This window comes from Pteropus vampyrus, unplaced genomic scaffold (assembly GCF_000151845.1).
Source record: "Pteropus vampyrus isolate Shadow unplaced genomic scaffold, Pvam_2.0 Scaffold7, whole genome shotgun sequence".
Classification (NCBI taxonomy): Eukaryota; Metazoa; Chordata; class Mammalia; order Chiroptera; family Pteropodidae; genus Pteropus; species Pteropus vampyrus.
The window spans coordinates 7023775-7040031 of NW_011888788.1; the positions used below are offsets into that span (position 1 = coordinate 7023775).

The window sequence follows — 16257 nt, forward strand, 5'->3', positions numbered from 1 at the left end:
GATTGTTGGAGTCAAGGGCCAGAAAGGGGAAGGTGGTGGCTTAAACTGGAGGCCGAAATGGCGAGGTGGGTAGATCGTAGGATGTGGTGATGGGTTGCATGTGACTGCTGAAGAAAGAGATGTGTTAAGGTCTCAGAACCAGCCAAGTGTCGGTGCCACTAGCTGAGCCAGAACAGAGAAGGAGCAGGTCTGAGGAGAATGTGTAGTTTTGGATAGGCTGAGAAGTCAAGGTGTGAACTCAAAAGGTTTCATCCTTAGTAGGCTTGTGAATTCCCTTTCTAGGAGAGAATACTGTCACTCCACCAGCACCCCTGTTACAACTGCCCCAGCCCCTCCCACCCATTTGATGCTCGCTTATGCCTGAATGTTATTAACTGAAAACAAATCTTTTCCTTCATTAGAAGTACATATGTTTAAAAAGCAAATTGTGAGTAAGGCTGTGCAGCAGAGTGAATGGTTTTTCAGGGAGAGGAGGTGGGAGAATGCTTTGTTTACAAAAGCTTGAAGGAGCTGGAAAAGTGCTGTTTGGGAAGATGAACTTAGAAAACACTCATGAGGGAGAAAAGGAAGCAGAATTGAGATTCCACTAAAGAGATCTGAAAAGCCAGAGTACTACAGGTGCACCTGAGTATGAATTTAGAATGGCCTTTACTCTATCGTTAACTTGCAGGCTTCTAACATAGTATTTTCATAATCTTCTTCTCCATTTAGCAATATTTAAAGCACCCTCTTGTTTCGAGAATGTATAGTTTTGTGGCTGGTATGACCAGCGAGAGATGGTAACTTTTAAATGTGTTGGTTGGGTTGCAAGGAGCAGTACTTTTACATCACCATTTGGAAATATTGGAGTGGTTTGGTCTTGCAGCTGCCCATTAATTCATTCCAAAAAAAAGGAAAGGCAAAGCCTTGTGTCTTTGCACGCGTGCTACTTAGAAGCCAGCAGTTCTGCAGGCTGTTTCCCGAGGTCAGACTCTCTTGGGAGGTATTACCTTGACTGCAGGTAACTGCCGTGGCTATGAGCAATGCCGGCCTGGCCACCATTGCCCTCTTCTGGTAAGGGGCTAATGCTACAAATGTACTGAGTTTTACAAGGAAGGAAAACTCAAGCTCATTTTTCACTTTTGGTCAACTGCACTTTGCCAGCTGGCATAAATTCCTACAATGAAATGAATGTTTGGTTTAAAATGTTGTAATGTATACTCAGACCATGGAACCATGTGAGGGTCTAACCTTATTTACAGTTTTGGCTTATGGGGAGTACCTTAGATATCCATATCATTTTCCACAGTTTGGCCACTTTCTCTTTGGCAAAAAAGATTTCTTTCAGCCTTTTCTCTGCCTACGATACCCTGTCTGGCTGCTTCATTAACTAACACGTGTGAATTTGCATCATCGATAATGGCAGCAAATGCAAGGAATATGGTTTTAATAAAATTTTAGTATCTAATATCTCTGAAGCATTAGGGCACAGAACATTATAGGCTTGGGATAAACAATTCATATTCAATAGGGGCATTTTGGCATTTCTTGGTGACATATTTACACAATTTATAATTTAGAGATGAGTTTATGTTACATGGTAAATCTTAAAAATATGTTAAAATAACTAACTCCATTGGGAGGGGGCAATGAGAATATAGGTTACCATGGTGGTTTGTGCCATACCTAAAGGACAGTTCCCTTTGTCCTACTGGTGTTCATTCTTTTCTGATCAATCTATGATTGGCAACCCCTCTTTCTCTCTCTAACTGAGAGAAAGGTAAGAATTCAGGTGAACTAATTGGGCTTTGCTATGTAAAGCAACCCTATAGTGAATACCTAGAATGGAAATACTGTTTTGCAAGGCATTTCAGCACTTTCTTAATTTAAAATTTAGATTTTTAAATGACCCATTAAGTAGCTATTTGATATTTAAAACCTGGAGAGTATCATAATTAAAAGCTAGCCACCATGCTTGTTATAATTTTTAAGGATCTGAGTACGTAATGTTGATTTTTTAAAGCTGGATCAATTTGATATTTCAGTTCTGTTGATCAATGTAATTTTTCTAGGAATTTAATAGCCATAGGACATATATTTAATAGTCGTGATCTCATTATGATATCAATATGCATGAGAAAACTCCTTAAGTATTACCCTATCTACCCCTATGCAGAGACCCCTATGCAAATTGCCCCAAATAAAAATGGTTAACTATCTCTCAAGAGAATGGGCAGCACTGTCATTAAATTTTTACAAAAATAATTATGTAGTCTGTTTCTAAAATGTTATCTGTTCAGAGTTTCTGCATTTATTTATTTATCCATTCATTTATTGATTTAGGCCTTGTTAAAAGTTAACAATGATATACAAATGCATAATAGAGTGGGGGTAGCCTGTCAGTTGGCCAGGTGATGAATCATGGAATAAAATTGCTTCTTTTATAAAATTAAACCTTTAACCCTGTGGGGATAAAAAGCCCTCATTGACAATGTCTGGCCAAGTTCAAAGCTAAGAGGACCCCTTCTGTGTTGTTCTAGGCATTTGGGGGGATGAACAGCAGCCCCATTTCTTCTGGCTGGGCATTTTGTAGTACTTCTTTGACTCTTGACCATTTGCCCCTCTTTCTCTTCCTCCTCCTGGCTGGCCTTAGATCCCTGCAAACTCTCCAGTGCCTAAGAAGTCAGCTGACTTCGTATAGCCATTTCTAAAGCAGGGTTTTTCCACTTGGACACTGCAGTGTGGACTAGATGATTCTTTGTTGTGGGCTATCCTGTGCATTGTAGAATGTTTAGCAGCTTTCCTGGACTCTACCCCGTTAGGTGTCAGTAGTGACAACCCTAAATGTTTCCAGACACTGCACATTGGGGCAGCGGGGAGAAAGACGGGTGATTTTTGCTTCAGAACCACAGTTCTAGATTATGAATGATATATTTCTTTTTCTGTAGCTTTATTACTTGGAGGTACACTGCATTGTCACACCACACCTCATCAGAAGGTGCTGATGTATGGCACACGGTGTATTTTAGCCTGATGATTCCATAATTTGATGAATTCCGGGTGGGAATAGGTTTCCTGTTGAGCGTTAATGCCCAAGGCAGAGTTCGTCAGGAGGTACATACCAAAATTAATTTAATTTAGCTTCTTATTTCTCACCAAGAAAAAATTTAGTTCTCCTGTTTGTTAAATTAGGAACAGGCATCATAAAACTTTATTTCATAGAAATAACTGTGAACTTCATAATTGTATTAAAACAGATGATGAAGGAAGGATAGAAGCAGGCAAATGATAGATCTGGAAAGATAAGGAAAAGTAGAATCTGATTTGGAAAGAAGGAAAAGGAATTTGAGGAGAATAGAAAAGAGATTGAAGAAGAAAGACAGATGATTTTAAATATTTTAAAAATTGTCATCTGCTGCTCATCTAGCTGTAGAGTTCTTGTCTTGAAATATCACTTGTTACCTTCTGTATATTCAAGAGATTAGCATATTTATCAGTGTTCATAGATCTTCAGTTGCTCTAATTAGTAAATCTTCCGAGGATTCCTGGAGGGAGGGAGAGTGAAAGAGAGGGAGCGAGGCGGGGGTGAGGGGTGGCGGGAGGGGGGAGGGGGGAGGTTTGCCGGTACAAGGAAGATCATTATATTTCGGTTTGTGGGGAAAAAAAATGACCAGTGAAATATCGCCACCAAGGGAAGATGGAATCAAGCAGATTCAGCCAGATGCCAGGATCTGCCTCCCTATCTCTAGTTTATAAGAGTATATGTAGGCTCCAAATTTAAATAGTTTGAAGGTGATATTTTCTATAGTGGTTCTCACCCCAGCCATATTACATTCAGGTATGGAACTTGTAAAATGTACTGATGTCCAGACCCCTTCCCGAAAGTCTGATTTAATTGGTCTGGGGTAGAATTTGGATGTGGGCTTTAAAAATTCCCCAGGTGATTCGAATGTGCTGCCTTATAAGGGTTGCTAACACTTATTTCTAGGTGATTGATATACAGTGTGGTCTCCAGACCAGCAGCATCAGCATCACCTGAAATTCTGTTAGAAATGCGCATTCTCAGCCTCGCCTCCAGTCTATGAAATAAACTCTGAGGGTGAGGCTTTCCAATTGTGTTTATAACAAACCGATGCATGGCTCAAGGTTGGGAAACACTGTCAGGCAGTGGGTATAGTGCTTGGAAGACATTGAACCCTGGGAATCAAGGGTATGTAATAATGGATGTCGGAAATATTACTCTAAAGGCAATGATACTGTCTTCAGAGTTCAGTCGCCTCAGGAGACTTCACTTCTCCAAGGAGGAATGCCTGGGAGCCGTAACTTTCCACTGAGAGCCTTCATAAGGCTTAATTGCTAATGTGTAGGTAGCAGCTGATACCGAGTTGTCCCTCCCACTCGTTTCAGCTAAGCTTTCAAGCTCACTCTCAATATTCTTAATTAATGATCTTCAGCTTCTGAAGCCATTTCATCAGTGGCCTCCTGTCCCAGCACGTTTCCCCTTTGAGCAGTCTTTAAAGAGGGTGTTATTCCCACCATTCAATTAGAAAAGGAAAGTAGAGGTAGGTGGCTCTAAACAAGTCCTGTGACCAATTAGCTACCTCCCTTTATTCCTCTTTGTAGTTCTCTAAAAATGGGTCAGGGGAAGAAAAACTGGGGCTCTCTCTCACCAGCAGACCTCGCCTGTGTTTGTCTAACATTCTTCTGTCCCATTTGGTATTTCAATTTCCTGCCCTGGGCATGAATTGGTTGAAAATTCCCTTTGAACTCCTGCTCATTTTGTAGAAACTTGATGAAGCAGTGATGAAAGTAGTTACAGGATTGTTTCCTGAGTTCTGAGAAGCAGAGCAGAGTAGGAAGGGAAATAAATTCAGCACCAAACACGAAGGTTCATTCTCTGCAAAAGCCAAGGGATTAGGAACGATTACAGTGGCTGCAATAATAATTTTAAGAATTCTCCTTGAATTTTCTTTTCTGATTTGATAAAGCAGGGTCACAGTGAAAGGGGTGAAAGGTGAAGGGAAACTTAAACTTCTTAATCCTCTAATGGGGAGTAACAGTTTTTATTGCTTCGTTTTCTATTTACAAGGAAAACACCTTTAAATAAAACTGTTCTATTGGATCAGCACCGTCCTTGGTAAAGTTCATAGAAATTTCCCAGGTTAGTCCCTGTCATTCCCTTATATGCAGTCCTAAGGAGCTTCTGGAATTCCCTACGGGATGGGAATCCCCCTTGCATCACTGGGCACTTCCTACTATGGGGTTCCCAGCGTTGTTTTCTCTTTTGGTTTTAGTCTCTCACGAAAATAATAGAACCAGGATTTCTGAACCAGGAGTCACTTTAAGGAAGTATCTGTGTTGTCCATGTAACTACATGCAGCTAATTAAATTAACTAATGAATTAATTGCTAATAAGCCAATTTAAGTTAATTGGAGTGAAATAAAATTCAAAATTCGCACTAGCTTCATTTCAGGTGCTCAGTAGCCACATGTGGTTTGTGGCTAAGGTATTAGCACAGATACAGAACATTTCCTTCACCACAGAAAGTTATTGGAACAGCGCTGGGCAATTTTGTCACCCTCATTAGTTGGGAAACTGGGACTGAGATCGATGTCATTATTTGTTAACTACTCCCGATTTATTACTTAACTGCTGCTTGTTAACTACTACTGTATTTTTTCTCTTTGAATTTAAGCCTAACCACGTCACTGTGAGAGCAAGCATGGTTACCCCCATTTCACAAACACGAGGATTGAGATTCAGAGAGCCTGAGAGACTTGTCCCAGGCCATATGGCCAGTAAAAGGTACAGCCAGTGTTTAGAAACACATCTGCCTGATTCTAAATCCCTTGCTTTATATATTAAATTGTCTCTTAGAAGATGAGTTCTCTGATTCTTGAGATCAGAAAGCCCACACATCTTTAGGGGTACACTGAAAAAATAAAACCAGTAACCAATGGCGTATTAGATGATCGAAGTGGCTAATCATTAATATGCAGCAAGTCGATAGCCTATTTTTTCCTCTGTGGTTTTCATCACTCCTCACAACTAGACCAGCATCATGTAATAACAGGGCAATATTTATTCAGTTGTCCACTTGCATGTGTTTTATGTCAATACGTAAAGTTTGATCTCACACCACCTCCCATGGCAGGTCATTTCCCGGTTGGAAAGCCTGCCCATTTGAAAGTCTTCCTTATGTGAAGCCAGTGCCTGTCTCTTTGTGATTTCTCTGCTCTCGCCTGATTCTGTATCACATAAGGCCCTCAAGAACTAAAAAAAGATCATTTTCTTACATTTAAAAATTAAGTCCTGGTAATATTATTTTATCCTGATGGTTTTCTTATTTTTTAGGTAAATTATTCTATTTTTTTCAACCGATCCTTGTAACGTGATTTTAAGTGTTGCTCCTATCCTGGTCACTCTTATTTTAATACATGACAATTTGTCTTAGTTGGCATGTTGAGACTAATTGAGCACTAAATGCATAAAGCATAGCCAAATAATGCTTATGCTGGCCACTACTGTGAGGCAACCTAAAATGAAATTACCATCACTGACAGCCATAGCATTGTGCTGACCACTTAGAAAGCTTACTCTTGACCACAGATACCTCTGTGAGGGCTGTTAGTTTTTTTTTGGAGCCAAATCATGGCCCTTACCTATATCCTTGTTAAATTCCATCTGATTAGATGGATCTCATCTTTCTGAGTCACAGAGAGACAGGCTGTGGGGGGTTTGTTTGTTTGTTTGTTTGTTTTTGCCGGATACAGTTTTTGCTACCCAGATATTTCCTAGCCCCTCCTGTTCAGCATCATCCACCTGTTTCATAGGCATGTCTACTATATCTTCATCCATATCACTACTAACAATGTGGACCAAGACCAGGGCCAAGGAAATAGCTCTTCACCATCTCCCCCTCAAGTTGCAGTTTGGCCATTAATGGCTTCTGTGGCTAATGGCTGTTGAACTAGTTACCAATTCGTCTAATTGTCATTTCCTCCATCCCTATTTTTCTGTTTTTTATTCATCAGGATTTATTTGTTTAGTCATAGTTTCGGGTTTTTTTTTTTTCAGTTAATATTTATTGAGCTCTTACTGTGTGCCAGGCAAATCCTTTTGTAGGTAGAACTCTTAGGGTTTGCTAATAGATTAGATACAGAATTTAAGGGGAGAGGCATCAGAGATGATGCCAAAGTTTTTACTTAAATGGAGATGCAGAACAGGCACTTGGATACATGTATCTGGAACTGGGGGGAGGTCCAGGCTGGAGCAGAAACATTAGGCATCATCAGCATATGAACTGCAGGTATCTGAAACCTTGAGACTAATGAGATGGTAGCTAGAGACAGGAGAGGTCTAAAGACTGAACTCTGTTCAAATGTTGGTGTAATGGGATGAGCCAGCAAAGAAGACTGAGGAACAGTGGCCAGTGATGAGGGAGGAGAACCAGGAAAGTGTGGTGGCCCAGAAGTGAGGGTTTCAAGGATCAAGTGAAAAAAACACTTTGTTAGATGGCAGCGAGAGGTCAAGTAACATGGGGACCAAGAATTGACCATTGGATTGACTACATGAAGGTCATCAGTAACCTTGACAAAAGCTGTTTTGGTAGAGTGGTTTGGACGAAAGGATGTCACGGGAAACTTTGCCTCATTCCTGACTGAGAATCATGTCTTCTTTGTCAACCACATTGTACCATTGCCATAGTCTAGGAATGTTGTCAAAGAAGAAGATGAGGTTCGTTTTTCATAATTTGAGTTTTCTTCTGGATCCTTTCTAATAATCTGTTGGGGATTAAATTTATAGTGGCAAAATCTATCTCTCTCTATTGCAAAGTATGATATCATTTGACTCTCTCTGGGATCTCATTGCAACTCCAGTTCTCCTCATCACCTCAATGCCTAAGCCATGTGCAGTGCCCATCCCTTCCATGCCATGGGATGGGTCCCCTTAAGCCCAGTGATCTGAACTCATATAAAGGACTTAGGTGCATCTATGGCCATGCCACCCTGAACACGCCCGATCCTGTCTGATCTCGGAAGCTAAGCAGGGTCGGGCCTGGTTAGTACTTGGATGGAAAACCTGGTGCTGTAGGCGTTAAAAATAAATGAAGGAAGGAAGGGAAGGAAGGAAGGGAAGGAAGGAAGGAAGGAAGAAAGGAAAGAAGGAAGGAAGGAAGGAAGGGAAGGAAGGGAAGGAAAGGAAGGAAGGAAGGACTGACTTAGGTGCAATTGTATGACCTCCCTGTCTGTTTTGGGCTTACAGCCTCCTTCTTTTCCATTTCCAGACTTTTATTTCTTTCTAAGGTTCTACCTCCATCTGGCAGGTAGATCTATTTTTTTCTTGAGATTTTCATCACCATATTTATCATCCTAATCCAGAGATGATTTTTAAAATGCTCAGTAAGGCACTATTATATCTGTGGTTATTAGCCCTGGCTGTACATCACATTTACCTCTAGAAAGTTTTATTTTTTTCTTTTTAAGGAAAATCATAATTTGAGTTTCTTACAACTCAAAGGGAATCATTTTATCATCATCATCAAACTGTGATGTTCTTGTGAGTTTTAGAGTTGTAACATATTCTGCTGAGCTATCTACTTCTATTGTGTTACATTGTGAAACCTAATCAGATATACATATTTTTCCTTTCTAATGTAACCTCTAAAAATTTTGCTGCATTGTGTACGAAGAATGCCAGGAGCAGTCCTCAGGAGATATGGTACCTTATAGCAGTGATTATTAAACTTGAGCATGCACCAGAATCATCCATCCAAAGGACTTGTTAAAATACAGGAGACTGGGCCCCACCCCTAAAATTTCTGATGGGAAGTCTTAATTTGCATATCAAACAAGCTCCAGGAGATGCTGATGCTGCTGGTACTTTGAGAGCTCCAGGAGATGCTGATGCTGCTGGTACTTTGAGGGCTCTAGGCTCTAGTGGACAAATATCCTTCAAGTTGTACACACAGAGAGCATTCTTGAACTGGCAGAACCAGGATGATAAGCACATCCAAGGGTGGAGAGAGGGCTGGTATTGACTTGGTTGGGCTTCTCTGAGGCCCTGGTAACCCTGAGCCCTGCACAAGTGGAAACTTTTCATGTGCAGTAGGCCTCAGGAAGTCTGTTTTGGTTTGAAGCCATATATGTAGATTATGTTTGCCCTCCTTACCTCTATACTAAAGGTGGCCTGGAAAGCACTACCCTTTCCCAGTTTAGAAGGGCAGATGTAGCCCCCTTTACCAACAGTACTTACATAATATTAATACTCCAGGAAAAATTATGTGACAGCTGGATTGAACAGAGTGTGCCTGCCATGGCTTTATCTGGCAAGTCCTTTGGTATATTTGAAAGTAGACAAGAGGATTCCAGAGAAAAGATATTGATGTGGGGGGATTCCTAAAATTATTTTACATTTAACTAAATCCCTGTAAGTCACCCAGAATCCCCAAAGCAGTCATTAAAGACTCTCGGGTGGTCCCCCAATCCCCGGGAGGTAGGGAAATTGTGCTACCTATCTTTTATCTCCCTTCCTCTTTTAGGAAATCTCCCTCCAAGACTGACCGCCCTTTTGAATAATCTATGAATTGTGGGCATTGATCACTAGGGGAATATTTACAGTTTTTCTTTTTTCATTTTGATTAATTTATAATTTGTCATAAATGTCTTTTACTCATAGGCTGCACTGCTTTTCTTTTGTTCTTGACATTGAAGAGTATCAAGATTCTCAGGGATATAAAAGACTATATTCTAATAATTCAAACCCACATTCCATAGCTTCTTGATAACACATACAGGATAAAATTGTGAGCAGAATTTGTGGGGACTAACACCCTCTTGTTTACCAAATCCCATTTTCAGATTACTTAATGGTTGGTGGTAATTGTTCCTGACATGCACCTGACGGGTCAAAATGTTGCTGACTGTTGAGTGTTGCTTGTTTTCCTAGCCCTTCAAGGCCCTCTCAGCCCAAGTTCCCTACAGACAAGTTTATCATAATTTCCATCAGGTTACTTATTTTCATGTTTCCTTTTGCAGAAATATGTGAGAGGAGAGCTCATGTTTTTACCTTGTAATCTGGTGTGATTACAAGCCATCTGTTCTTCTAAGAAGCAATGTGTGGCCAGAGTAAAACTGTGCAAAACAAGTATGAGACGTTTATTAGCTCTTAGTAGGAATAGGTGGAAACCTGTGCCCTATCTATTTGTAAATCTTATGGAACTGACGATTCAGAGTTCATTTAAAATGCCCTGGAATTTGAGGCAAATTCTACCTTTGGAAGAAAACAAAACAAAACAAAATAATCCCTGATCCATATTTCTTTCTTGAGCCCCTTGTATGGCTGGCACTGTGCTGAAACCCTGTATCTTCATTCTTTCATTTAATCCTCCAAACAACACCATATGGTGTTTTTCATTATTTCACATTGCAGGAACTTACCTAGAGTTGGGGAGTACTGGGGTTCGGGGCAGGGGTTTGAAATCGGCTCTGTCCTGCCCTCAAACCATGGTGCTTCTTGCTGCACATGCTCGTCTCCTGAAGAATAGTGGCCTGAATGTTAATTTGAAAGAATAATGTCTTGGAAATCATTAGGGAAAGTGTCTGAAGAAATGAAGTCACCACTTATCTTTCAAAGTGAGTGAACTGAGGGCCTATTCTTAACTACACCTTGATGTAGTGTTGGGTTTCAGATCAGCCTCAAATACTACCCAAAGTTCCAGTGGCATATATTAAGTTTCGGTATCTTTATCAAACCACTTTGGTTGGCCTTTGCTTTATTCCCAGCACCACATCGCTTTCCTTCCCAAATCTTATCCAGGAAGATGGTGAACCGCTGTATGAGCACTCTAAGCAAAAAAAAAAAAAAAAAAAAACTGTCATAGTAGGGGACCAGAGACGTTTTACTGAAGGACATCAGCCTCTTACTCTGTTCGTTCGCGCTTTTAGGAGTTATCGTTAGCTCTGCTTTTCTGTTCTCTTTCTCATACCTTCGTGGTTTGCTCCTTACACACGTAAAATCTTTTCCCAGCCATAGCAATAAAGCTGTTAAGAAAAACAAACAAGTGACTGGAAAAGTGTACATCCCTGACCTGTAGTCAGAAGTCGCACAATAGGCACCAAACAGGAGAGAGACACTCCCTCTCTTCCTGATTCCTTTTCATTTCAGACAAGTCACACCCTCCCCTGTATCCCTTTCAACCAGAACAACTTGAGCACAAAGTAATAGTCATCCATTTGCAACCAAGGAATCCCCACACGTATTTCCTCCAGTGGATCTGAAATCACATCATCAACCAGACTTGGCAGTTTGTTCCTTCTGATGGGAAGGTGGGAACGTAACCAGCTGGAATGGAGCATTGGGCACCACTACGCACTTTCTGGGGTGACGTTATTCTGTGCATATGTGAGGCAACCTTAGCTGTAAACCATGAGCAAGAAAATGCCACAGGTGTTTCTTGTTCTGAGGACAGGGTACAGATGAGAGAGTGGTAATCCATTTTAGAGAGAGGCCAGGAAGACACTTAAGTAATTTTCATCACTGTATTTTTTCATTCATTTAACAAATACTCTTCACTGTAATCTATGTGCCAGGCCCCATTATAGGCACTGATAACCCAAAGGTAACAGAAGGCAGCTCTTCCTTGAGGCCACTCATGGGAGATGGATGTTTACAGCCTGTGACGAGTTCCACAACAGAAGCATGAATAAAGTGCTGCGGCGGCAGAGAAAAGCCTAATCCTGCCTGACAGTGTTGGAGAACACTTTGGGAAAGAAGAGCTCATTGGTCACTAAGATTTTCGCCTCCTCCAATTCCACTGAGTGTCTCCCTTTTCCATGGCTTAGACTATGATTTCTAGCCATGTGACTGGCATTTTCTGTCATTGGTTGCCAAGTCTAAATCATGCCCGCAGAAGTCAGCATAGCAGGAAATGTACTTTCCTGTTCTGTATTCCAAAACGACAGTGGATTTTACTGCTGTGCTTGAGTGGCCCATAGTGAACTGATGAAGGACAGTATATGGTGCTAGACTCCGTGTGGCTCTTTTGTAACCTTTACAGTAGGGCAAACATTATGTGAGCAAATAGAATCCTAGCTAATGGTTGCAAACCAAAATGCAACCAGGAGGCGAGATCATAAAGTGGAAGGCCCCTTGAAAGAGATATAATTGTGTCCATTCTTTTTACATTGAGGGAAACTGACACAGAAGAGAGGTGGCACACCCCTCCTAAACTGGGGAGTCCTCAGAAGAGATTCACAGCTTTGGACTTCCTGCACCAGGCCGTTCTCCCATTTGTCACCAGACGGCTTTCTCCAGGTGCTGTGATCTCGAATTCAGGCTGTGTCTAATTCTGTTAAGATTATGGAGTATTCCTTATATCTGGCCTGACAAGTATTGCCAAGTTGGCAAGGTACCACACCAAACAAAACCCAGCCGTGATCACCAGGGATCTTCTAAAAGAGAAAGAGAGCTCTTAAGTTTCTCAGTGTTTCCAGAACACTGAGTAGTAATAGTTTATGCCTCTCTGGGTTGTCTTGAGAATGAAATGCAATAATGTACTGAAAAGTCTTGACACACAGTATTTGGCACACAGTAAATGCTCGGTGAATCTTAGCTATTGTTATTGCCAACTTCTTCGCCCTCAGCAAGTTTATGCAGTTAGATTAAGGATGTAATGTATTCCAATAGAATGACTCTTTATTCTTCTATTCCCTGACCTGTCTGCTGGTTTAATGTGAACGCCATCCTAAAGGTATGCGGGTTTCTTTTCTCGAATATAACCTCCAAGCTTAGATTTCTTGGACAAGTGTTTTAATAAGGAACAAGCCGAAGGGGTTAAATTGACAAAATATTTGAGTTGACTTTTCTTCAGCTTTAACTCTCTGGATAGTCTTGTTAATGTCGGGAGACCTCTCTTCCTGCCTCATCATCCCCACCCCACCTTTCATGTCATTTATTGCTGTAGTCCTTTGCTGCATTCCTTCCCCTTCTCATCCCTCCTTGTCCCTAACCACTCCTCCTGCCCCAATCTCTCTGTGGTGGAGCTTTCACCACTGCACTGCACTCTTATTTCAAGAGGGTACCCCACAGGGGCAGCTTCAGTATCTGAACTCAGTGCCTCCCTTCAAGCATGAAGTCTAGCTGCCCAGGGAAGGGAACTGAGTGACACTGTTCAATATTCTTGGTTCAGTCACAGTGCTAATGGGCAGCCATGGCTGCCCCCCTCACCCTGGAGGTATAAATAGGGGGCCAGTTCCCAAGTACAGTGGAGTGGATTCCAGGCTAGGAAGCCTTGAATGTGCCCCCCACTGTGGGTCCTGGTAGAGTCCTGAGTCACCTTCCACCGGGGATATTTCTTCCAAGTAATGCATGGCAGTGGGCTTTGGAGTCTAACGTATTTGGGTTTGAATCCTGGGTCTGCCCTTTACTGCCTGTGTAATATTGGACTAGTCCTCACCTTCTCTGATTCCACTTGCCTTATCTATAAAATGTGAGTAATAGCTGTGTTCCCTCACGGGTCACTGGCGAGGATTAAGTCGAATACTATAGGTAAAGCTTAGCCAAAGCCTGCAACACAGGTGCTTTATAAATGGCACTAAACTTTCTTTCAAAACCACATGACTTTTTAATTTCCTCCTGTAATATATATGCAGTTTGTTTTGATATGAAAATATTTAATATTTTTTTGAAGCCTTATATTAAAGTTGATACTCCAGCAAGATAATTGCATATGTTTTCATGAAGCCCTTCAGGAGAAGCATCTTTCTAGATTTAGTACCAGGAATGATTGAGTAATTCTCAGCACTGATTCATTGTCATCTTATGGCCTCTAGTTGACCTTTCATTTTTTATTTTGGTACCTGGCAAAATCAGAGCCCAGTGTTGTAGAGGCTTAGGACTATGGTGGGAATTTTGTACAAACATATCATTGGTTTCATTTTTATGTTTTACTGTTTTTTTATTTTTTATTTTTTTACTTATTTTTTCCATTTTTAATCTGCCTGTTTAATCCAAGCTGCCTGAAATTCTTAGTCCAGGCGGGTGTAAAATGCCAGTGACAATTTCAACAGACCCATAGGGATGAGCTGCCTGTGAACACGCCTCATGGGCATGGTTCAAACTAGTCACATGCACAGGGCGTTATGCTTGCTCTTCCTCCTCTCAAACCCAACCACATCCTTTTGATTCTGACTTTTGGGCATCTTGCAAATCTGCCCCTTCCTCTTCACCTCAGGATCACCTTCCATTGTCTCTTGTTTGGATTCTTGTGGTGGCTTTGAACCTGTATGCCTGGCCCTGGCGATTTCCCTGCCAGGCCGTGCTCTCCACGCCTGCCTGAGAGAGCTCTCCAGCATGCAGGTCTCCTCGGCCCCCGTGGCCTGTCCAGGGTTCCTCTATGGTCTGAACCCTCCTGCCATTGGCCTCATCTGTTGCCCTGTTTCTGCATAATCAGACTCTTCTGTCCCTAGAGCACCCCAAGCTGTTCGGGTCTCTTTCATTGTGTGGGTGCTATTCCTTTTTCTTTCTCCAACACTTGCCCTAATCCGCAAGTGCCCTCTTCTCTGGCCTCCCTCTGGTCCTTGGGTGTGTGCTGTGATCACACTTCCTACAGTGCTCTGTTCTACCCCTTCGTCTCTCAGGGTCTGGCCCAGTGCCCCTTTGAAACTCAGTGGGGGAATTAATGAATGATGAATGAATGAGAGAATGTGGAAAACGTTCCACATATCTCAGAGTTCTGAACCTACTTCTGAAATGTCTACGTGTTAGCATTTTACCTTTATTTTACACCTAATGTAAAATTAGAAAACAAGACCTCCCACCTCTAAAGACTTGGTAATAGTTCAAGTTAAGTTGCAGCTTTGGAATTCTTTGGAATTCTTAGGTAGGAAAAATCACCAACACGCTTGTTTGGCATTGAGTTTAGGGTGAGGTCATCCTAGGATCCTTGTATTATTCCTTTTTTTCAAAATGTGGAAAATGACTGGTTGTCACTGGTCATGACATAGTTGTCGCCACTCCAGAATAGGAAGGAGGAGGTTGTTCTATGACACGTCAGTGTCCCAGGCTGAATCAGAATGGCCTTGTCCCCAAAATGGGCTCAGAACGCTCAGTTTGCAGATAGGGCTGTAGTTTGCCCAAAACTCAGAGCTCCTTTGTCCTGTCATTTGTTCATTCATTCCTTTCTTCATTTCATTAAGTATTCAGCACTTATTGTGCTCTGGTACTGTGCTAATCCTTGGGGTACAGAGTCATGTGCAGAGCTGAGATATGGACCCTCTCTCTTCCAGGGACCTAACAGCCAGGCAGGGGAAGCTCCTATGTGGACCAGCCATTTAATGCAGAAATAAATAAGCACATGAAGCATGTGCCTGATGCAGAGCAGAAGGTGACAGACTGTTCAGAAAAGCTCCACAGAGGTGCCCATGCTCCTGCTAGGGTTCAAGGATGCATAGGAGTTCACTAAGCACAGGAGCACTGAGGTGCACTGGAAGCAAAGGTCAAAAACAACAGGTGCCCAGGAGCAGTGGGAGATGGTGGGTGTGCAGGGCCTCTTCAGAAGCTTCGTGTTATGCTCAGAGCCGCAGCAGGAGTGCACTACTCCCGTTTTATGTTTGAAATTGCTCTGGTTGGGGCATCATGAGTTCATCCAGGACACCACGAGAAGGAGCCCCAGTGTTCCAAGTGGAAGATGATATGAGCCGCGGAACCAGAGAGGAGGGGCGTGTTTACCTCTTTAAGAGGTGAAATCTAGGAGACATGGTGACTGATTTTGGAGAGTTAGAGAAAGGGAGGAGTTAGGGTCTATTCCCAGGTTTTTGGCAGAAACTTATATGGGTGGAGAGGGCTAGAAACTGGACCAGGCCCTGGCCTTTAGACTCATAGCCCAGGGCATGGGATGTGCAGCTTTTTCTGGTAGCCTTTGGGCTCTTAAAGAGGTAACTGGGCCTGTATAAAACGAGCAGCTTTGGACTGAGAAAGAAGTGATGGTTAGTGTATTGCTCCTCTCAGAAGAGAGCTGGAGAGTTTATCTGCTGAGTAGAAATAACCTCCTCCTAATTAAGGAGAAGTGGAGGCTGTGCTGCTGGCAGCAGTAAGAAGCTTTTTTTTTTTTTAACTTCTGTTTACTCCTGAGAGAAAAGAGGCAGCAAAGGCTTGCGAGCAAGGAACTTTAGAAAGGCAAAATACCTCTGATTAGTGTGGGAGTTTGAGAGAGCTCTTGCTGAAGAACTCACAACTGCTGGCTGAGGAGGGAGAATCCTGCGGTGGGGGAGGGGACC

At 42.1% G+C, this 16257-nt stretch overlaps 1 protein-coding gene and 1 pseudogene across 4 annotated transcripts in view; both read left to right on the forward strand.

Annotated features, from left to right (window-relative positions):
- SLX4IP (SLX4 interacting protein) overlaps positions 1–16257 on the forward strand; it is a 189559-nt gene that overhangs the window by 99854 nt on the left and 73448 nt on the right. The gene's annotated exons all lie outside the window — the stretch shown is intronic.
- Positions 7972–8077, forward strand: LOC111746780 (annotated as a pseudogene).